Consider the following 24,971-nt stretch of genomic DNA (forward strand, 5'->3'; position numbering starts at 1 on the left):
ACCAAATTTAAATAAAGCTTCTACAAACTAAAAAAAATTCATAAACTTCAAGATAGACTAAGATGAACTCTCAATTGAGAATATGAGCCATTAATGGGCTCTCTCAATGAGAAGCTCTTTTGTTGAGTAGCTTTGTCTAAATAGATAGGATGTATGCTCAAGCTTTATGCTTCAAAAAGGGCTTCAAATGGAGTTGGAATTTGGGTGTGAGTGTATGGTTTTGATGTAAAATGGCTTCTTAAAATGGCATTATGACTTTACTTCATGGATTGTGTTATTTTACAAAGGGGAAGGATCCAATTTATAGGCAAGAGGCTTGAGGGATTGAAGGCTAAGATGCAAGGATGGGAAAAAGCTCATGGAGGGCTTAGATTGCATGAGAGGAGAGCACATGGATTGTGCTTCCTTACATCCAATCAAGGAGTGACACATGTCACATGGTGAGAGGATGGAGGAAAGGGGCAGGATGAGTCAACAAAGGAGGCTCAAGGGATAAAATCTTCGTAAAGACCCTCATAATGACTTGTAAGAGCAATAAAAGGGCTTGGAAGAGTCATTTATGACCTTGTGGGCTTCATAAAGTTTTATGGTTGAGATATTTTGAAGGAGATGAGAGGAATTTCGACTTGGGTTTGATTAGGAAGGTTTTAAGCTTGCTTACGCTTGTGCAAATGATTAGAGGATGGATTAGGATGGTTTAGGATTAGCTTATGGATAGGCAAGTGGATGGCATTTAATGAGGGTGGGTGAAGGAGGAGATATTTGTTAACTTTGGCTTGGGTTAGTAATTCTTAACCCATGTTTAGGGAATGTGACAAGGTTAGGAGGGGATTAGGATTAGGTTTAAAGACATCTTCTAGAAGAGTCTAGACTTTGGATGAGGATGAAGACTTTCTAGAAGAGTCTAGAACTTCCTAGGATAAGATTTTATGAAATAAATAAAGTTTTATTTATTTCAAGGGTTTGGGTTGAGGAGATATTTATTAAAATATTTTTAATAAACATGAGGATTAATATTTAATCTTGATTAAATATTTTGAGTTTGGATTAGGGGTAGGAAATGATGGGATTAGCCTTTAATCAAAATTAAAGAAGGATTAGAATATTTTGGAAGAGGTTAGTGGTCTTAAGGAAATTGGCCAAGTTTTGGGCAAAAAAAAAAAAATTTATTTATTTTGAGTTTTTTGGTCAATTTATTAATTAAATAATTAATAAATAAGGAAATAATGTTTAAATAAGATTTAAACATTTTTGGGAGGGATTCCTTAATTAAATATTTTTAATTAAGATAAAGGGATTTAATGGCATAAAAATTAATTAATAAATGATGATGTCATCAAGACTTTTTCAGAAAATAAAAATACTTTATTTTCTAAAAGTTTTTAGGTGTCTACACTAGAAACAGGCAGTATGAAGAGTATTTGGTCAAATGGAAAGGACGATCGATCGAGGACTCAACTTGGATTTCAGCAGCTGAGGTTTCCCATTTGGGATTTCCTCTACCATCCATAAAGTGACAGGGTCACTTTTCAATCTACCCTGGGTGTCTGATGCAAGAGCATCTAGAGATATAAGGGCAATCCTGTGTCACCCAAAAAAAAAAAAAAATGTACTTAGACTTAGTTTCTGTTTCATGTCTTTTCATTTTTGGATACCCATTTGGGTCAAATAAAGGTTCCAGCTCTCACGGTTCTACTATCAGTGTGTTTGAAAATCTCAAAAAAATAGGAGCATGCAATTTGGCCATCATTTTGGTGACCTAGAAGGTGTGAATTGGCCAAATGAATGTAATTGTGATTTAGAGCATTCCAGAAAAAGAATTAGGTCAAAAGGCCCTACGGTTTGAAATTTATTGTAGTTTTTTGAGTTTTGGAGACCTCCTAAGAATGCTTTGAAGTCAGGTTAGGGACATTAAATGACCTCGAAAAGGGCCAAAAAATGGGGGATGAGCGAAGGTTGTCCATAAGGCTATAGAGCACTTCGAGAGCTTTTCGAAAATGTAAACGGTTCGTCAATCGAAGCTACGGTTCAAAAGTTATGCCTCTCGGAAGTTTGGTTACCATTTCTGGATTCTTCTAGATTTGCACCGACTTCTAATGCAACTTTCAGAACCTTCTATTTGGTCGGTGGATGCCTACTAGCACTTTCTAGAATGTACTCCTAGTCCTTAACCCTTCGGAGTCTATTTAAGGAGATTTCTGGCATTGTAAAAGGCAGTTCAGAGTGGAGTTTGAGAGGAGGTATTGAAATGAGAAATTATCTATAGATTTATGCTATTGTAAGCCCTTAGGGCATGTTTTGAAGTTTATTTTCTCTGTACTATTTATACAAGCTTATTTTCTCAATTAATATAATTTTCCCTTTTCTGTTGGTTCCATTCTGTTCTTGGGTTGTGTCCCCATCAAGGATGAACCCTATTAGGATTATATGAATACATTTAGTACATATCAGTCCCTTTTAGGAGACTTTGAATCCATGTAAGGAGATTCCAACCCTATTAGGAGTTGTGGAAGATAGATGGACCTAATGTCAAAATATCTTCAAGGAAGACAAATGAACCCACTGTCCAAATGATCTTTTTTATTATTCCTTGCAGAATAATAGACTTGAAATGTTCTTCCTTCATCTTTCTTTATCCTGCCAATCAGACTTCTTCTCCTTCAGTTCTTGTAACTAAATCACAAATCTTACATTCAATAATCACTTGGATCACATACACTCATTTACCAAGAACTTTTCTCCTTTTTGCACTTCACACTTCTTACAGTGATTACTTCATGTTACAAAAAAAGGAAAACATCTTTCCTTTATACTATATCTTTGAAATAATTCCTTGAGTTAGCCTTGAGGTTTTCCAAATTAATTATAATAAGATAATTAATTAATTATAATAAGATAATAAATTAATTATAATAAGATAATTAATTAATTAGAATAACAATAGAATTGTCGGCTCACTGTCTATAGAAAACATTACATGTGTGATAGTAGGCCTTTTGCACTTACTGACATCACCATCAAACTATCCTCTATCACTAGATGACTGCACATCTCTTTGTTACATCTTAGATGAAAGATATAATACAAACATCAACAACTACTTGCAAAGCACTATGTTTTTATAGCTCTCTGTAAATCAAACATATCTAATGTACATCTTTGACTTAGAATCTATGCACTAAACCATGTCATCATGTAGAACATGTCCATGATTGTGCATCACTAGATAATCAAAATATTGTCCATAAAACTAAGATATGTGTCTGCTACTTTGTTAGTGTTCACAAACTTACTACTATGTTGACATCAATGACAAATACAATAAGGAATGCAATATTTCAATACTCTCCAAATCTTAGGATACTCCCCCAAAGTAGTATCATCAGCATTCATGGTAACAATCTCCCCCTTTGGCATTGATGGCAACATAGATGAAAAACATCTAAGTTTTAAGAATACCAAATAGTACTATGTTGTTGCTATTATTTTTCTCATCTTCTTAGATGCTATTCATTAATCAAATTTGAAAACCTCTGGAATACTAATTTCTTCTTCTTCTTCTTTAGGATCAATAATAGTTGTTCACACTAAACAAATCACTATACATTAGGTGCATATCTCCTAGAGATATTCCTTCTTTTGTTACATGAATCTTTCTAAATCTACCTAATAAGATATATCTCCCCCATTCAAGTACAAATGTCTCTCATTCATACTCAGGAGATTCTTTCTTCTCCCCCTTTTCTTAGGAGTTCTTCTCTCCCATTTCTTAGAAAATATTTTTCATCCATATTCTCCCCCATTAACATCAATATCAAAGGTCTCAATGTGTCAAATTATTTCTCCAAGTCTTCAACTAGCTCAAGTTTCCAAATAAACTATTCAACACCAAATACCAATAGTCCATCACAGATACTCCCCTATTCAGGAAGCATCAGAATTTAGTCTAGTTTAGTCTAACAATAGTGCTATGTACCACTTGACTAATGCACTTGTTGCATCATCTACTCTAAAGTAGGTAGGGGCATAACCCCAAGCATACCTCTCAAGTACTCAAATGCATCTTTAGGTAATGGCTTCATAGAGATATAGATGCAATCTAATCTTTAGTACTTACAAACTCCAATATGATCTCCTTTTTTGTTTCCTATTCTCACAAAATGTGATACTTAATAGCTATATGCTTAGATACTTAGAAATACTCATTGTACTTATGTTATAACTATAAATGGTAATCACTATAAATGGTAACAAGTTTTACAAACACAATCCCAATGTCTTTCAACATTTTCTTTATCCACATAACTTGATTGCAATTATTTTATGTTGCTACATACTCTACCTCTATTGTACTCTAAGAAATACAAGCTTGTTTCTTGCTTAACCAAGAAACCAATATTCCTCCAAGAAATAATTCTCCACCATTGATGCTCATTCTATCATCTATATTGTCTTCCCATTCAACATCAATATAAGCACATAGAGTGAAATCATTTGATCTATCATACTATATTCCATAGTTAGATGTTCCTTTCAAATATATGAATATCCTTTTAACTACTACATAGTGATACTCCTTAGGATCAGCTTGAAATCTAGCTATAATCCCAAGTGCATTTTCTATATCTAGTCTAGTGTGAGCCAAATATTAAAAACCTGCAATCATGGATCTATAATTCTTCTACTCAACTATAGGTGTCTCATCTTTTCTAGATAACTTGTGACTAGTTATCATTGGTCTACCAATAGGCTTACAACTTTCCAAACCAAATCTCTTCAAAAAGTCTTTCAAATACTTAGCTTGTGAAATAAAAATGTCATCACTATGTTTCACAATCTACAAACTTAGGAAAAACTTCATTTCTCCTATCATGCTCATCTCAAACTCGTTCTTCATTTATTTAGCAAGCTTATCACTTTCTTTGTCATTACCTCCAAATCTTATGTCATCAACAAATATTACTATTATCAACAAACCATTCTCTATTTATTTCAAATACAACTTACTACTTCTTGTACCTTTAGAAAATCCAAGCTTTTCCAAATAGTTGTCCAATCTTTCATGCCAAGTTCTAGGTGCTTGTTTTAAACCATATAGAGCTTTCTTAAGTCTACATACCATGTATTTTTCTTCTGTTAGAGGGAAACCCTCAAGATTCTCAATGTATGCCTCTTCTTCAAGTTCTCCATTAACAAAGGTTAATTTTACATCCATCTAATATACCTTGAAGTTCTTGCTTGTTGCATGAGCCACGAACATTCTTACTACTTCCATTCTAGCTACAAGGGCATAAGTCTCTTCATAATCCATTCCTTCTTGCTATGAATAGCCTTTGCATACAAGTCTATCCTTGTTTCTCACAACTTCACCTCGTTCATTCATCTTGTTTCTAAATACCCATTTAGTTTCAATAACATTATTGTTCTTAGGTCTAGGAATTAGCTCCCAAGTCTCATTCTTCATGATCTAATCTAATTATTCCTTCATTTCTTGAATATAATGATCATTCGTACATGCTTCATTTGTACTCTTTGGTTCTACTTGATAAATCATACATAATTCCTCATTAACTTTATTTCTTGTCAGCACACCTATGTCTTTACTTCCAATTATCTGCTCTGGTGGGTGATTCTTTGTCATGTTCTTGTTAAAGGTAGGAGTTTCCATCTCAACTCTTACTTCAACTCTTGGTTCAAAACTCTTTTCTCTTCTTTTCTCAACATCATTTTTCAAATCATCGTTAGTCTCAAAGAATATCTCAACATTCTTGTTAGGAATTCTAGAATTGTCTTCTTTTTCATCAAAATTACAATCTTCCATCTTTTCCTTAGTTTCAAACTTTTCATCAATCTTTACACTTGCCCATTCAACTATTGTCTTAGTTCTATAATTAAAACATATGTATGCCTTTCTTTTCAATAAATGGCTAAGAAATATAGCTTCATCACTTCTTGGATCAAACTTACCAATGTCATCATCTCTTTTAATGTAACTATTTCTTTTAAATATTATGAAATACTTAGCTGATGGTGAATGACCAAACCATAATTCATAAGGTGTCTTGTTCATGTACCTTTTTTTATTTGTACTCTATTCAAATTTTATGCTATTGTATTGAATACTTCTCTCCAAAAAGTCTTAGAAACATCATTCTCAAATAACATTGGTATTTTTTCCTATGCTACTAATCTATTTCTTCTTTCTACAATCCCATTCTTCTCAGATCTTGTAGGTGAAGATATATGTCTTTTGATTCCATTCTCTTCACAAAACATAACTCTTTAGAGGTTAACTCTTCTCCTCTATCTGATCTCAAACATTTTATCATAACACTAGATTCATTCTCAACTATATTCTTAAATATCATAAACTTCTCAAATGTCTTAGACTTCTCTTTAAGAAATGATACCCACATCATTATAGTGAAATCATGAACAAAAATCATGAAATGCCTTTCAGCATAGAATCCTCTTATTCTTGAAGGACTACTTAGATCTGTATGAACAATATCCAGCTTCTCTATGGTTGTGAACTTCTTTCTATGAAATGACACTTTCTTCTACTTAGCCAAAATACATTCTTTGCAAATAACATTATTAGGCTTTGTTATCTTAGGCAAGTCTCTAACTACAAATGTGCTACTAACTTTCATAATATTATCAAATTTTATATGATAGAATCTTCTATTCCATAGCCAACTGTTGTCCACTTTAGCTACCAAAAATGTCATTTTAGTAGGATTCAACTAAAATACTTTACCTCTGGATCTTGTACCTATTCCAATAAACTTACCATCTTTATCTTTGATAATGCATGTCTTCTCAATGAATTGCAACTGATATCCCTTATCCACCAATTGTCCAACACTTAGCAAGTTATACTTCAATAAATAAACAAAATAAACATCATTAGTGTTAGTTTTATTATCAAGAGTAATGGATCCAATCCATGTTATATGGTAGGTTGCATTGTTAACAACTCTAACATTACCTCCATCATGATTCCTAAACTTGAAAAAAATATTCATATCACCATTCATGTGATGCAAACATCTAATATCAATTATCCAATTAGATTTCTTCTCAATTTGGGAAACTAGATCTCTTTCTTCTCTAATTTCTCTATCAATATCATCTTCTTTAATATCCACAAATCCCAATTCACCATCACTTTCACTTTGACTTTTTCACAAATTCCTCATCTTTATTAGGATATAAACAATTTCTAGGTCTTTTAGGTTTGAACTTTTCGTTATAATTTTTCTCTCTTTTAGGATATTTAGATGCATAGTGATCAAATTCATTACAATTCCAACATTTAAAGATATTCTTACCATCTTTTTCTCTTCTCACAAGAAGATTTATAACTTCCTCAATCTTCCTATCTTTGTAAGATCTGTTGCTACTAGCAAAATCTCCATGTGTTCTCGCACTCCTTGACAAACTTGGTCAAACATTAACTGCACTAAAAATTGTCTCCACTCTTGTTAGATCTCCAAGTTGTCTCAAATCTACTTATGCTTCTTCCAACCTTCCAAGTAATGTTTCCTTGCTAAAATCCTTAGAGCAAGGTATTAGTAGTTAAATTGTCTAAGCCACTTTCTTGAATGATGGTGTCAAAATTTTCAAGATCTTCCATACAACCTCATCTTCTTCCTTGGTTCCACCATGAGTCTTGATTCCTATAGAAATCTCTGATATGATACCAATATAGTTTCTTAAAGATTCATCTTCCATAATTTTAGCATCTTGAAATGCACACATCCAATTTTATAATTGTTAGAAAGGTTAATCTTTCCTTGGATATATATTTTAATTGGGATATTCCAAGGGTCCCTACATGTAGTTTGTCCACTTGTACACATGTGGAGGACTTGTCATTGTTTTTCCTTTATTCCACATGTAAGGACAACTCTTGTTTATTTCTTTATTTAGTTTATCCTCCTTAAGAGGATTGTGACACTTTGCACACACCTATTATGAATGTGGCATTCATAGAAATGGGAGTTACAAATGCAACTCCTCTCTCATCTCTATATAAGAGATGCTCCTCCTTCTTTCTTCATAACAACAACACAACACTCTTAGCACTTGATGTTATTGTATTGAGCTACTTTTGCTCCAACACTCTCTCTCTCTCTTCTCTAGGCATTTTCCTTCATTCATAATACTCACAAGGGGTTTTCTTTGCTTTCCCCTTATAAATCCTTGTCTCCATTGTTGAACCATCTTGGTGTATGCTCTTGGAGTTGCTTATCTTATGGTAACATTGTTTCACACTTAACTTACTTGGATTGTTTCTCGTTCCTTGCTCAACATTATCATTTCTTACATGGTATCAGAGCTTGGTTATCTAATCCTTGTTTTAAGTTTTGTGGTGAAGGTTGCCATTCATTGGAGCACACCTTATTTGGAGACATTATTGAGAGAAGAAGTTTGTGTTGTGATTTTAGCTCTTTTTAACAAATCTTGTGTATGCAGGTTTCATATTTTTTTATACTAACCCTCTTTGGAAGGCTTGCTGCCAAAGGGTTTTCTTGTAAAGTTTCATATTTTTATACTAACCCTCTTTGGAAGGCTTGCCGCCAAAGGGTTTTCTTGTAAAGCTTCATATTTTTTTTACTAAACCTCTTTGGAAGGCTTGCCGCCAAAGGGTTTTCTTGGTAAATTTCAATTTTTTTTGTTTTGGATGGCATGCCGCCAAAACAAAAAGTATTACATGAGTAAAGTTTTAAATTTTTATAAAAAAAAAATTTTATATTCTTCTATATTTTTTTTGTATGCTCTTGAAAATTTCAACCATACACCATACATTTTCTTATAGGAGTTTCATCCTTCTAAATCAAATAACTTTTTTTCAAAGCACACATTTTTTATATATTATTATTTCTCTATTATCATTACATCTTTTTGTAAAAATAAAAAAAATAAAAAAATTTTGAATTGTCTTGGGCGGCCGCACCACCCACGCGCCACCCCCGCGCCGCCACGCGCAACCACCGTCGACTGCAGAAACCCCGCGTCGTCGCGCGCAACCGCCGTAGACTGCAGAGACGCTGCGCCGCTGCGCGAAACCCTCTCGCTGTCGCAGAGCCACTCGTGTCGCCCCCAATTTGCACCGCAGCCGACGCCCTCTTCACTGCGTCGCTGCCTGCTTCCGACGCGAGATCTGCCGCTCCGCCACCGCCGCTTGTTCTCAATGCCGTCGACACTGCGAGACCTGCAACTCGCCCTATTCACGGCCGCACGCACCATATAAACCACCCTTCCACCGCTTCTTGGCGTGGCCCATGTCCCGGCCACGCGGCAACCGCCGCCTGCGTGGGCAGAGCCCGCATCCTTATCTTCGCATTTTTAAATTCTCCAAACCTCGCCTTTTTTCCACCGACCATCCAATTTTGGCCAATTTTTGCCACGCGGCCGTCGCCACCATCGCTCCGCTCCTCATACAAAAGATTCCGCCCAACCTTTTAAAAAAAAAAGAAAAAAACTTGTTTTATTTATTAAAACAAAACTTTTATAACATTTTTTTTATCACATTTTTTTTTCTTCTTTATTTTTTTTCAAACAAATAAAAATATTAATTCAAAAAAAAAACAAAAGATATCTTCTTAATTTTATATATTAAAGAAAAACACCAAATTTTTTTCAATTAATAAAATTAAAATTTTTTTTCTTTTAACAATTTTTTTCAATTAATCTAATTTTCAAATTAAGGAATTTTTTTTCTTAATCATGTCAACATTAATTCTAGAAATCAAACTTAATTATTCTAATTATCATTCTTGGAAAACTCATATCTCATTTATTTTTCGTTTTAAACATCTCTTCGAAATAGCCACTGACCCTTCTCTTGAACCCAGTTCAGTGGCTACTCAAGACGAGAAAGATACTTGGAAAGCTAAAAACGAAGAAGCTTTAGGGTTAATTAGTATTTCCATTATTCTAGATTTATATGTCTTAATTGCTCACTGTTCTAAAGCTCATGATGCATGGTCCATCTTGAAAACCAAGTATGACAGTGGCGATGAATACCGCAAAATACAATTGCAAGATCAACTCGAAGATCTCAGGTATGTAGATTTTAAAATTATGGATGAATTTCTCTTAAAATTTGATTCTCTTAAAATTCAAATTATGGCTTTAGGTGTTCAATTAGAGGACATTCGTTTAATTCATCTTATTCTTAAAAAATGTCTTCCTAGACAGTTTCAACAGTTTATAACTAATATTCATGCACAGCTTGCTATTCCTACTTTAACTTTTCAATTAACTTATGTTATTTTTCAAACTTTATTAAGACAAGAAGAAGCTAAGCTAATTCAGTTTGGTACCCTCAAATCAACTGAACATGCATTTGTGTCTAGAAATTCAACTAATACTTTTCGTTCCAATAATAATAATTACAAACAATCAAATTCTAATTCAAATAACTCCAACAATAAATTTCATGCCAAATATAATAATAATACCAATCATCCTAATAATACTCGTAATACTAATAATCAAAGGAATCATTCCAATTCCAAACCTCATTATTCTTATTGTGGCAAAGATGGTCATCTTGTCAATAATTGTTTTAAAAAGCAAAATGATAAAAAACCTATGAATCATAGTAACAATCATCAAACCTCAAACCATAAAAAAGGTAATTCGACAAGTTCTAATCCTCGTCATGCTTTTACTTGTAGCTTTAATCTTTGTAGACCTTTAGAATGGATTGTTGATAGTGGTGCATCACAACATGTCACTTCTCATAAAGAAATTTTTGATTCTTTACAACCTGATATTGCTAACATTCCTATTCAGTTAGCTAATAATCAGACTTGTAAAGTTGAAGGACTAGGTGATGTTACTATTCCTAATGGTAAATTGCATGATGTTTTATATGTACCTGACTTGAAAACTAATCTGCTTTCTATTTCACAGTTATGTCAGAACTATAAAGTTGAATTCTACAAAGATACATGTTATATCATAGATCCTCAAACTCTCAAAGTGATTGCTCATGCTAAAATGGATAATGACAATTTGTTTAAATTCCATGAATTTGCTAGTTCACGATATTCTTTACATACTTCTATTGATTTCAATATATGGCATGAAAGACTTGGTCATTTAAATTCCGATTATATTACTTTCATGCAAAAGCATAATATGGTTGATGGCTTGCCTCACATTATTCCTTCCAAGATTGCCTGTAAGATGCATAGGGAGCCCTTTCCAAGTGGAAAACCATGGCGATCAACTCATAAGTTGCATCTTGTCCATAGTGATCTTTTGGGCCCCATGGAGAATACCTCCATCCAACGTTCTCGGTATGCACTTACCTTTGTTGATGATTTTTCTAGACGAACTTGGATCTATTTTTTGCATAGCAAGGATCAAGTTCTTGATATATTTATTGAATTTCAGTTATATGTTGAAAGGCAATCTGGGTATAAACTTAAAATTCTTAGAACTGATAATGGGAAGGAATATGTGAATAATGCTTTTCATTCTTATTTGAAATAATGTGGAATTAAGCATGAGCTTACTATTCCTTATACACCACAACAAAATGGTGTGGCGGAAAGAAAGCATCGGACCATTGTTGAAATGGCTAGAAGCATGTTGCATGCTAAGAATCTGCATTATAAATTTTGGGTTGAAGCCATGTTTTATGCAACTTATATTCTTAATCGGACTCCTACCAAAGCTCTCAAGGCTATCACTCCAGAAGAGGCTTGGTCTGGTAGGAAACCAAATTTACATCATTTACGGATATTTGGTTCTATTGCTTATGTTCATACGCCTAAATAGAAAAGGCATAAATTAGATGCTAAGTCATCTCCTTATATATTTGTTGGCTATGATGAAAACACTAAGGGTTATCATGTTTATGATTCCACTACTAACAAAGTTCAAATTGCTAGAGATGTTTGTATTGCAGAAAATGGAGTTCATGATTGCTCTACTACACAGGATGACGAATTCAATGGCACTAAAATTGTGCTGGTGGAGGACCAACCTCCTTCTCTTAACCCTACTCTTTCTCTTAATCAAGTACCACTGATTATTTCTGCTCCTACATCTCATGATACTCAAGTAGATACTAATGATACTTTTATTACTCATGATTCCTCCTCTAGTGATAATTCCATTACAACTAAATGTAAACCTAAATGGGCTCAAAACCTAATCAATGAAGTTGATGATTATATTTCTAAATCTGGTGGAATTAAACATAGAAGGATTAATTATTGTAATTATGCTTTGATGACTACTATTACGAATTCTAACGATCCTAAGTCTTTTGATCAAGCTAACCCTCAACCTCATTGGCAGAAAGCCATGCAAGAGGAATATGATTCTTTACTTGCTAATCAAACTTGGGACTTAGTCCAATTACCTCCTGGCAAGAATCTAGTTTCATGTAAATGGTTATACAAAACAAAATTGAATACTAATAATGAAATTAGTAAATTTAAGGCTAGACTAGTTGCTAGAGGTTTTTCCCAAATTGAAGGCTTAGACTATAATGAAACTTTTGCTCCTGTTGCTAAAATGCCTACTATCAAATTAGTTCTTGCTTTAGCATCTAAAATGAATTGGCCCATTCATCAAATGGATGTTAAAAGTGCCTTCTTAAATGGTGATTTACATGAAGAAATCTATATGGCTCAACCTCCTGGATTTGTTAAGAAAGGTAGTGAAAATCTAGTTTGAAAATTGAACAAATCTATTTATGGTTTTAAACAATCACCTAGAGAATGGTATTCTAAAATTAATTCTTTCTTTATTTCTCAAGGTTTTACTAGAAGTAAAAATGATCCTAATTTGTATATTAAACATACTAACGATGATATTATCATTGTTATTTTTTATGTAGATGATCTAATTCTCATTTCTAGTTCAGACATTTTGATTTCTAATGTTAAATTCCAACTTAAACAGAAATTTCAAATGACAGATTTAGGTATCTTACATTATTTCTTAGGTATGCAAATTTTTCAAACTCCTAAAGGTATCTTTGTTTCTCAAAGCAAGTATGCTTATGATCTTTTAGAAAAATTTAAGATGAATGACTCTAACCATGTTTCAATTCCATGTGAATTAGGAACTAAATTAATGAATGATATGAATACTCCTTTTGTTGATGAAACTTTGTATAGACAGTTAGTAGGAAGTTTAAATTATTTAACTCTTACTAGACCTGATATTGCTTATAGTGTTGGTTTAGTTTCTTGATTTATGTCTAAACCTCAACAAACTCATTTTAAAGTTGCTAAACGCATCTTAAGGTATATTAAAGGAACTATTAATCTGGGATTATTTTATGATGCAAACTTTGAATTTACTTTACATGGCTATACTGATTCCGATCTAGGTGGAGATCCCAATGATGGGAAATCCACTTGTGGTTATTTTTTCTTTGTTGGTTCAGGTCCAATTTCTTGCAAAAGCAAAAAAGAACACTCTATTTCCCTATGCTCAACTGAAGCTGAATACAAAGGTTGTACCAATGCAGCTAAGGAAGCTTTGTGGATTCAAAGACTTCTTGACGATTTGGGTCTACCTCAACAATCACCTACACCTATACATTGTGACAGTCAAAGTGCTATTGCCTTGGCAAAGAATCCAGTTTATCATGCATGCACCAAACATATTTCACTTCAACATCACTTCATTCGTGAACAAGTTGAAGACAATCAAATTATTCTTCTTTATTTTAAAGGAGAAGATCAAGTGGCTGATATTTTAACCAAACCACTTTCTAAAGAGAGATTTCAGTTCCATTGTAAAAATTTGGGTTTACAACCCGTTGAAGTAAACTCCCCAAGTAAAGATTAAGGGGGGGTGTTAGAAAGGTTAAGCTTTCCTTGGATATATATTTTAATTGGGATATTCCAAGGGTCCCTACATGTAGTTTGTCCACTTGTACACATGTGGAGGACATGTCATTGTTTGTCCTTTATTCCACATGTAAGGACAACTCTTGTTTATTTCTTTATTTAGTTTATCCTCCTTAAGAGGACTGTGACACTTTGCACACACCTATTATGAATGTGGCATTCATAGAAATGGGAGTTACAAATGCAACTCCTCTCTCATCTCTATATAAGAGATGCTCCTCCTTCTTTCTTCATAACAACAACACAACACTCTTAGCACTTGATGTTATTGTAGTGAGCTACTTTTGCTCCAACACTCTCTCTCTCTGCCTTCATTCATAATACTCACAAGGGGTTTTCTTTGCTTTCCCCTTATAAATCCTTGTCTCCATTGTTGAACCATCTTGGTGTGTGCTCTTGGAGTTGCTTATCTTATGGTAACATTGTTTCACACTTAACTTACTTGGATTGTTTCTCGTTCCTTGCTCAACATTATCATTTCTTACAATAATCTTATCCTCTTTGCATGTGTATCACCTTTAAAATTATCTTCTAATGCTTTCCAAATTCCATGAGATGTTTTAAGTGACTCTACCTAACTATACTCATTCTCAAGAAGATCTTATAGTAATTCTTCTTTGGATCTTATGTTAAACATGAATAGATCTATTTTTTCTTCACTGCAGTCTTCAAGCTTTTATTCTTCCACAATTTTCTTCTTGTCTTTTGTCAAAATCCAGTATCTTGGACCCATACACAACAAATGAGTCTTCATCTTCTCCTTCCAATTGTCATAGTTGGCCCCATCAAATCTAGGGCTACCCTTTCTAAAAATATTCTCCATGGATCTCCCAAATTTGTTAAGCTTATCCTTCAAGAACCTATTTCTCTAATACCAATTATGAGAATATATAGCCCACCAATATAACTGAAAAGGGGGGGTGTAGGTGAATCAATTATTCAATTATTACCAAAATATCAATCTTAATAACTCTTAACCATATGAGTAATATAATCAGAAACCATAACAAATACTCATGAACAATAACACCATATAGGTTAACTAGGGAAACCCTTGTTCAGAGGGAAAACACCATGGGTATGGTACCCACAAGATGATGCACTAATATAAATATTCATTTTAAGAGGATGGACCTTGTTAGTTTTCTATGAATACATTCAATACATATCAGTCCATATTAGGATACTTTGAATCCCTATAAGGAGATTCAAAACCTGTTAGGAATTGTGTCAACCCTATTAGGAGTTGTGGAAGATAGATGGACCCACTGTCCAAATAGCATCAAGGAAAGACCAATGAAGCTATTGTCCAAATGATCTCTATATTATTCCTTGCAAAACAATAAATTTGAAATGTACTTCCTCTTTTCATGTCCAATAAATTGGAATTCTAATCCTTTAGATCTTGTAACCAAATCACAAATCTTGCATCCAATAATCCCTTGGATCGCTTACACACATTTACCAAGCACTCTAATCCTTTTCACACTTAACACTTCTTACAATGATCACTTCATGTTACAAATAAAGAAAACATCTTTCTTTTATATTATATCTCCAAAATAATTCCTTGAGTCATTCTTAAGGCTTTTCCAATTAATTAGAATAAGATAATCAATTAATTACAATTATAATAGCATTATCGATTCATAGTCTATATAGAATATTACATGTGCACTACTAGGGCTTACGCACTCATTAAAATCCCTCTCAGACTATCCTCTATCATTAACTAACCATGCATCTCATTATTACATCTTAGATGAAAGATATAATGCTGACGTCAACAACTACTTCCCAAGCACTCTATTTTTGTATAAATATCTATAAATCAAACATATCTTTTGTATATCTTCAACTTAGACTCTATGCACTGAACCACATCATTAGGACATATTGTAGAACATGTCCATGAACGTGCATCACCAGAAAATCAAAACATTATCCATAAAACTAAGATCTATGTGTGCTACTTTGTGAGTATTCACTGGCTTGCTACTATGTTGACATCAATTACAAACGCAGTCATGAATGCAACATACCAATATTCTCCAATGCTTAGGATACTCCCCCAAAATAGTATCATTAAATTTAGGCTAACAATAATTACACAAAAAAATTATCAATTAAATAGATTGGATATTGCACCTTGTATTGTAGTTGACCAAACATGGAAGATAGTAAAGAAGCATTATAATTACAATTTGGCTGAGTTGCAACTAACTCAATTGGTAGAAAACTCGTCATCAATTAGGAAGGAAAAAAACAAAATGTCTAAGTTTAGTTCCTTGATTGTTTTCATATTATTTTATTTTCAAAATAATTTTCCTACCATTGGAAATGTTGTTTGGATTCAAGACTGACCAGTAACACAAAAGATAAGTGATTGTATTCAACAACTTGGAGGAAATTTTGATAATTTTATGGAAAGTTATTTTGATGAATTCAAGAAGAAGATGAGAAAGACTTTTAGAAGTATCCCTAGTTAAACACTATTATGATGATGTTTTTTTTCTTGTGGATACTAATTATACTTATGTGCAAGCTATTATATCGAGGGTAGCACGGTTAAGGCTATTGCCCTGTGAGGTAAATATTGATGAAACATATGCATCCATAACAACATTACTAGCAAGGAAAGTTGACAAGAATGAAAAATCATTTGGTAAATATGAGGAATCCAAAACAAAGATCACTATTGGCTTGAAACTTCAACCTTAGAAAGGAAGAGAAAGAAAATGGTGTAAAATCTTGAGAAGACATTAGGCTAAGATGGAGTATAGAATGCACCACTATAGATGACACAAGGTCTTGGGGAGGACCAATCTGGTAATAAGGGAAGTGGGGAACTCTAGTAAAAGAATAAAATTCTAGCCAAGACAGAACTAACCATCCAAGTAAGAAGTTGAGGAGGAGATTAGTTGTATAGAAAGACCAAGAAGATGATGAAGAGAAGACCCACTCAGATGATGTTAGTCAATTCAAGCTAGCTATGCATAAGCATCCGACCAATATGAATGAAATTTTCCATAACATCAAAAGTAGTGCAAGTTTATCAAGTTTTAAATTCATTAAATTTGAAAAAATGGATGAAAATGACAAGGAAAAGATAGAGGATGTCATAATAGAAATTATGTGAATATTTAAGAGGACACCATTGAAGATTGGAAATCTCATACCTGGACAATTTTGTAATAGATTTGATGAGAGACGTAAATTTTCCATAATGACTAAGAGGCAAATTAGAGAGCATACATTATCCCAAATAATACTTGATTTTGATAAGAAATAGATTGCTAAATACATGGAAAGAGTTAGGAACATATATGTTCCTAAATACAGAGTATTTTTTGTATTAAAGAATAGACTTGAAGATGTAGTTCACCAAAGAAAATTGATTTGGAAAATGATTTTTGGCTTAATCCCTAATAAAGAGGAGATGGATGAAGGGACATCATGCCAAGTTGAACTTGATAATGAAGAATCTTTTGATGAGCCTAAAAACTTGGAAGAGGAAATAAGGAAGAAGGTGGAGGAGAGTGAGAGACAAGAAGATGTCACTACTAAGGAGATATATGAGGATACATAGTTGAATGTCAATGCATAGACCAATGAAGAGATTAAAACTGAAGAAAACACTAAGGAAACTTTAGATACACCTCTACCATGGACCAATCCTATTTTGATCCAAGTTCATGATTATCCAAGGATGAAGAGTACACCAACTATGGATTTAGCACCTAATAGTTTAACAATAACCACAATTATAGTTGAAGAGAAATGCATACAAGGTAAAAGTGTTGAGGAATAGGGAAAGATAATTAATACGCTTTTTCATCCACCTCCTAAGGAAAACCTTATAATTGACAAAGAGAAAGATGGTGAGAGCATTCGAGCAGAAGAAAATTAATCTTCAATTGATGTCTTAGGGCCTCAAGTTGAGTGGAAAAAGGAGGTTTTAACACCAAGGATAGAGGAGACACAAGAACCAAAAGTGCAAGAGTTTGTTCAAGCATTGGTACAAGTGCCAAGTGTGGGTGTCTCATACACTACCTAAAGAAAAGATAACTGCTGCACTTGATGAGTAGCTGGTATCTATTATATTAAAAGGTTAATTTCATTTCATTTATTAAATTAACTTTACTCCCTGCTTAAGATTTCATGTTATGCATTTCCATTTAATAATTAATTAGTAATTATTAAATGTCATTTAGCTCTTAGGGTTTACCTTTTAGGCTTTTTATCTCCATAAGGATCGATTTGTTGTAAATTTATTAATTTTGTTTTGCACAAGTAAATTGAATCTTCTTGTTTATCAAGCAAACCCTTCTCTCTCTGCCTTTCTTTCTTTCTTGTAATAGGTTATTTGCATGTAGGATATATAGAGATCTATGAATTTTTTCATCATCAAATTCTACATGGTATGAGAGCCTTGCCTATGGCTACCTATTTTTGTTTGAAGCAAAGAAGAATGAGGGTTTGATAGAACAGATCTAGAATTTTTTGGGTATTTCCTATGAAAATAGCGGGGAGGGGGCCTCTAATTTTCAAAGCACTTTGAGGCCAAACCGACGTCACGGTTGGTTTTAGAAGACATCAAAATACTTATTTCTATATAAAATATTTCTATTTTAGTCAACATTGCATTCTGAGGAAAAACAAAATTTGCCTACTAGGGTCGTACAACCATTAGCACACTAAATGAGGTATTTTTTGTGAAAAATTACAAAAAATTAAATTAAATTAAGAAAAGCATTTTTAAAACACGTGCAGTATTAAAGATATTGCACCACTATAGAGGGCGGAGTGGTCATCACTCAGCCACTTGTGCATAGATCAAAACTTTTTATTGCCACTTGGAGACCATCATCACCTCTATCACCACTCGTGCTTTGCTTTGATGCCACCCACTCCTCACCACCATTTCCTACACCTCCCAACTCTCTGATCTACCACAACTTTGACTAGCCCACCCGCCTATGGTCATGTGGGGTGGGGGGGGAGCAAGGGCTTATCTTTAGCCCCTAGTCATTTTTTAAGGGTTTTTCAAATTTTTTTGCTATATAGAGGCCTTTAACTTGAGCATACAAGAGTTTTTTTTTATCTAAAAGAAGCATCAAAATTATGACTTAGAGATAAAGACAATGGTGTAGGTATTTTTTGGTATTTTTTCTAGTTTGATACCTATTTTTTTGCTCTAAGTCAAACGATGTCTTCTATCTTCTGGGGGGTAACTTGCTAATTTTTGCTCCATTTTACGATCCAAAAGAAGTGTCTAAATGCTCTTATTGGGTCCTATCCAGATTATCTTCTAATTTCATCAGTATTTTTCAAAGGTACATTTAATACTCAAACTAAATATTTTTTCCTCTTTTCTTGTTTAGGCATTCCTTCCAGCAGTTGGGGTTCAATTTTTTGTATTATTGGGGGTGTTTTGTATTATTATTTATGTTATTTATATTAGTAAAACAAAAAAAAAAATCCAATAACTTCTAAAACAATGGCTGAGACCTCTTCTTGTCTAGAACTTCTGACCCCTGATAATGATTCGACATGGAAGACCTTGATGGCATAGCTTCTCTGGTCAAAAGGGTTATCATCTTGTTTAGATATAGTATAGCCAATGTTTCAAAGTTAATATACTTTCTAGCATAAGAACAAGATGGATGAGGCAATGGGTTGATTACTTTATAGGTATTTGATAGTCTACAGTTTCATCTTGATGAGTGTTCCACTCCTCAAGAAATGTGGGACAAGTTCAATGACTCATTTGGTACCATCAACGAGTTTAGAGCACTTTAGATTGAGGTAGATCTTACCTCTCTTTTACTAGATTCTTTTCCTTCCATTGAGGACTTCTTGATGAATTTCAAACAATAGAGATCTCTATTGCAAGGTTGTGGGAAAACCAAGACTAACACTAAGTGCATCTACCTTATTCTTTCTAAGATTCATCAAAACTTTCATATTTTTTGCTTCTACCTTCTATTCCACCAAATATTCTTTGGGTAATAGATTTATCATGCCATCCTTTGAGGTTTTTTTTTATCCTTTGACTCAAGAGAAAGCTAAGCTCTCTTAATTGGATTTTCTCATAGGCTCACAAAATTATGCATTGGTAGCTCAACCATCTTCTAGGATGAAGGAGAAGACACAAGAATCACATTCTATAGAGTCTTAGATTGATTTCATCCCTAATAATTCATTAGAGCCAACTCCTCTTAGGGGGGTTAAACCAAATCTAGAAATACCAAAGTGTGCGTATTGTAATAAGCCTAATCATGATGAATCATATTTCTATGAGAAGAACTTAGATGGCTATGCCAAACAAGTTCCAGATTTGATAGCTCTCCTTTAGAAGAGCACTCTCGATATTCCTTTTATTTCTTGCATATCTTCTTCTTCTTCATCATTTTAGTCAGATGGTAAAGATATAGGAAAGGTTCATTCACTATGTGCAACTTCTACTCTACCCTCTTCTAGATGGTTATTGGATTCAGGTGATTCACATCATATGACATCTTCTTAGGATTTGTTCTCTTCTTTTGAGGTTTCTCCTACTCCACACATTTTGATTGGGAATAACATTGTTGTCAGTGTATGTAGGAAAGGTTCTATTAATATTTATGATGTTACATTTCATGATGTACTTTGTGTTCCATCTTTTTCCTCTAACCTTCTCTCTATCTATAAAATTATAGAATGGGATAGGGAAGATAGGTGAGTTTGCACAAAATTCATTTCACATCAAAGATAGTGAGATAGGAAATATTATTGTATAGGGGTTGTTGATCATTCTTCCCACCTACACTCCTCTCATTTTTCTCCACCATCTCCACTATTAGAGACTCACTCTCCTTCTTCATGACAGTCTACTAAGGTGAAGTCAACTCGCTTGTGTTGGCTCCTAATTTAACAATGTTTAGACAACCAAGTATGCAAGGCAAGAATGCGTCTATGGGCGGCTATCTCCAATAATGGGCACACTTCACCAAGAACTTGGGCCAACTATAAGGCTACACTCCTTCTGCACTTCAGGCTCTGCAAAACCTAGGCAGGTATACCTATAGATTCTTTATATGTTACCAGTTATCAAAGCATACACTGAATCTAATATGAAGCAGATAAAACCCTTATTTCTCTTGATAACTCATGAAATAACATCAATTTATAGTAGCTAAATGTAGATCTAGAAAATTCAAAAGCTGAGTGAGGGCATTCTATTATAGCTCTTCAACATGAAAGGGGAAAAGCGATTGATTATTGATGTTGATTTTCAACAAATCCTCAAACATGCAGCAATATAACAAGTGATCGTATAACTGATCAGTGCCTAATCCATTGGGAAATTCCATGAATCCAAAACATAAATCTATGACATTAGGACATATTTTGTATACCCAAACATCAGATCTATCTAATCACCTTGTGATTCAGACATCAGTGTTCATTCAGGTCTCATTCTCACAAAATATCCTTCTCAAATAACCAGTAACCTTGTTTAAACATATCAAGCATTTACTTGGCCCTTTGGTCCAACAGCAAAATACATCAAACATACAACTTGAAAGGGATGCAAATGGGTCTCAAATCTTTGTTCCAAAACCACATAAGACTTACAGATTGGTGAGACAAGAGACAAGAACCAGAATGAAACTAGTGAAATTGGTGCTCATATGTATTCATTTCCTTGAAACTATACATTCAGATGCATAAAATTAAAACATGAAACAACCTAACATCTCAGAACTATCTATATTATCTTTACACTTACTATTCACATGAGAGAAATATGCTGAAGAATGAAAGTGGAATCACAAATCTGGATCCAACAAAGTGGCCTCACAAGAGGACTGAAGATTTCCAACCCACAATGGTCTCCCAGTAACAAAAAATTGGAACCCTTACAAAGAGAAAGAAAAAGATCGATATAGGAAGAAGAAAATCTTGGATTTGATCAGGAGATGACAAGTGTCCCTTTAGAATTCCTTCCCAAGAAGTAGAAAAACCCTCTCTCTATAACTGAAAATCAAACCCCATGATTTTGGCTCTTAGAAGCATAAAGAAAATAAAATATTTGGTGATGAGAACACAACTGATTTCTGATGTTAAAATGAGTCACCAGGTAAAAGTAAAAATCAGTTCAATATGACTTCAAGAAACTAATAAAACATTTAAGAATTGATTTTCTTCATTTTCATGCTTCAAAAGATCCTCAAAACTGCCCTGCAACCAACTCTGATGCTCCATGATCAAATCTACTCATTCCACTGAGAAAACCCTGAGGATCAAAAAAATGTCTTATAGCTCAAACCAGTGAGCACCTGTGCATAATATAACTCTAGAAATGGAAAATTCAGCTCTTCCTAGTTTCTACGGTATATTGGAGTGCCCATTTTTCCTAGAAAGTACTCCAGTTAAGGCCTTCTAAAGATTGGCCCTTTGTTCACAGGTTTTCACATATATTTGCAAAATTTAAACTTTTATAAAGTTTAAACTATATAGAGTTTCAAACTTTATTTAAATGTCTGACCTGACATGAATTTGAAAGAAAAATACTAATAAAACATTAAAAATTGAAAATTCTCAATTTTCCTTTCATTTTTCTACCTGGGTCAAACATATTGACCAGCCTGTGACATGTGTCAACACGAGATTCATCCATCCTATCATTGTGTTAGTGACATGTGTCATCTTCTCGCTAACTCGCTATGTTATCTTTCCTGCATCTTTCTTATAGCAAGTTAACGAGAGCCCTCAAATCTTCCACGTGGCATGATCTGGTGCGTCTCTAGACCTGCTCACCACATCATAACCTGCCTTGAAATTTGTACCACATGGCACCTTGTGATTCGTCAAGAACTCCACATCATCACCTTGCTCTTGAGTGCCACATCACCATTCTAAGACCCACTACCACATCATCATCGCTATCTCGCTATGGTAACTTCCTTGCATCTTTCGCATAGTGACTTAGCGACGGCCGCACGATCTCGCCACTTGTTGAAATCTGACAAATCTTCATTTTTTCGGCCCAAGTCACCTTGCTTTGATTTTTGTTCAAAATTATGATACATCTACGCACTAACTGGACTTCATCGGACCCACCTGCTCATGCTTTCCCTTTGAAAAGGGCATGTCCTTAATGACAGATGCCTCCTGCTTGTTTTAGTATTTAAAGACTTTTAAAGACATACTACGACGAATGTGGGATTATGCTTGCTACATTTTCCATTGCTGCGCAGGGTCTTCTTTTGTTCTAGCCATGGGATTCTATCTGACTGTCTTTGACTACGTTTTACATTCACATCATGGGCATCTTTGACTGAGTGAGGAGCCTATTATACAGCGTGGTTCCTTGCAGTCAGCTTCTGCCTTTTATGATGCGTGAGAATCCACTTCATTTGACAATGCATGGACTTGTGTTCATATTATAGACTCCCCTGTACAATGGCGTGTTCTTGTGTTGGAGATTCTTTGATAATGCATTGAGAAAATTCCTCTAAAACATGCAAAGCCAATCTACTCCTTCCTCTTTTTATGTGGCTCTACACATTAATGTTGCTTGGAAGTGGACAGGAGCAAAATGTGGGTGTTCTCTGCGCTAAAACATGGATCACTTCAGATTGTTGCGGCCACATTAAATATTGCACCCCTTATCTTGGCACGGGACAACATACTTCCAATTGGATATGTACAATTTTGTCAAATCATGGGCTTGGACCCTACTTGGTGCTTTGGAAATGGACCATTCTAATCAAAACGTGAAGCCTCCTTTCGAACCATCCCCTGCTCCAAACCCTTTTGCTCCTACCTTCAAAACATGGATAGTGGTGAATTCCCCTACAGCTGGATGACTTCTCCTCATGCCTGAGATGCATTATCTTTGTGCCACGTTGGTTTCTCACACTCGATTGCTGGGAATACATTTTTTCTTTGGATATGGATGTATTTGTGTAATGGTAGTGAGCCGCAGAAAATACATATAATTTTGATTGGTTTTTATACATGGTAAAAACAAATGCAACCCTTTTGGAGTCATGAATGCCCTCTAGATGGGTGAAGATTCTTTCTATAGATCCCCCATTTGGTGTGGATGACATTGCAATTGCAATCGAAAAAATGAAAACTCATAGCAAGAGCATGCACCATATAATTTTTTAACCATTTCCAAAACTTAAAACAACCAAAGCACTCCTCCCATTACCTCATTTTTTACATCCAATCATCCTCTATATCTAAAAATGTTTCAATGCACACTTTTGGTTTACAAAATCAAAACAAGCAATCCCTTGCACATAGTTAGCTCCAGTGTTTTTCACAATACACCTGATCCTCAATCAGTCTAATGAAATCAGTCGGACCCCAAAGTGGGTCTGACTATAAAAAAAATTTGTTTCCAGATAACTAATATGCAAACTAATGCATCAACTATCCCAAACTAGCTGGAAACCATTTTGATCACTGATTGATCGCTGAAAACACAATTTAATCATCTCCACACCACTGTGAAATCTCTGTCAGGAGGCCTATTGCTCAGCTATAAAACTAATTCAAACACCTAGCAGAGCTCTGAAACTCAAGATCTTTGTTCTCTCTGACATCTTTAACAAGCCTACAAAATCTCTTCGCATGAAGACATCAAGGTCAAAAGATATCGACCATCGAAGTTGCCTTCTCAGAATTACCTACAAAAAAACATGTCAGAAAGCAATAAACTGGGTTTGGAATTGGCTCGAAAAACTAGGCAAACAAGCACATGGGAAAATGAAACTTGGGACACTGGTTCTCTATCATGAGGACATTATGAAACTGCAATTCGGGCCTATGAAGAACAATAGGATGCGAATGGTGAATGGTCAAAGTAGGCTACTTAGATTTTGCAAACTGGAAACACTGACTGAAAGCATTTTTTGCGAATGGAATTGGCCTGAAAAAGTGTGCAAATGGATTCGTCAAGATTTGAAAACTAACACACTTAAAATATTTTTAGAGTACTACATAGTGGTACAATCCATTCAATCATATCAATCATGGATTTTGAGTTGTGACATCACGAATAGGGGTTCTAATCAA

This window comes from Cupressus sempervirens, chromosome 5, assembly GCF_028749045.1.
Source record: "Cupressus sempervirens isolate cs-2001-9-10 chromosome 5, ASM2874904v1, whole genome shotgun sequence".
NCBI lineage: Eukaryota > Viridiplantae > Streptophyta > Pinopsida > Cupressales > Cupressaceae > Cupressus > Cupressus sempervirens.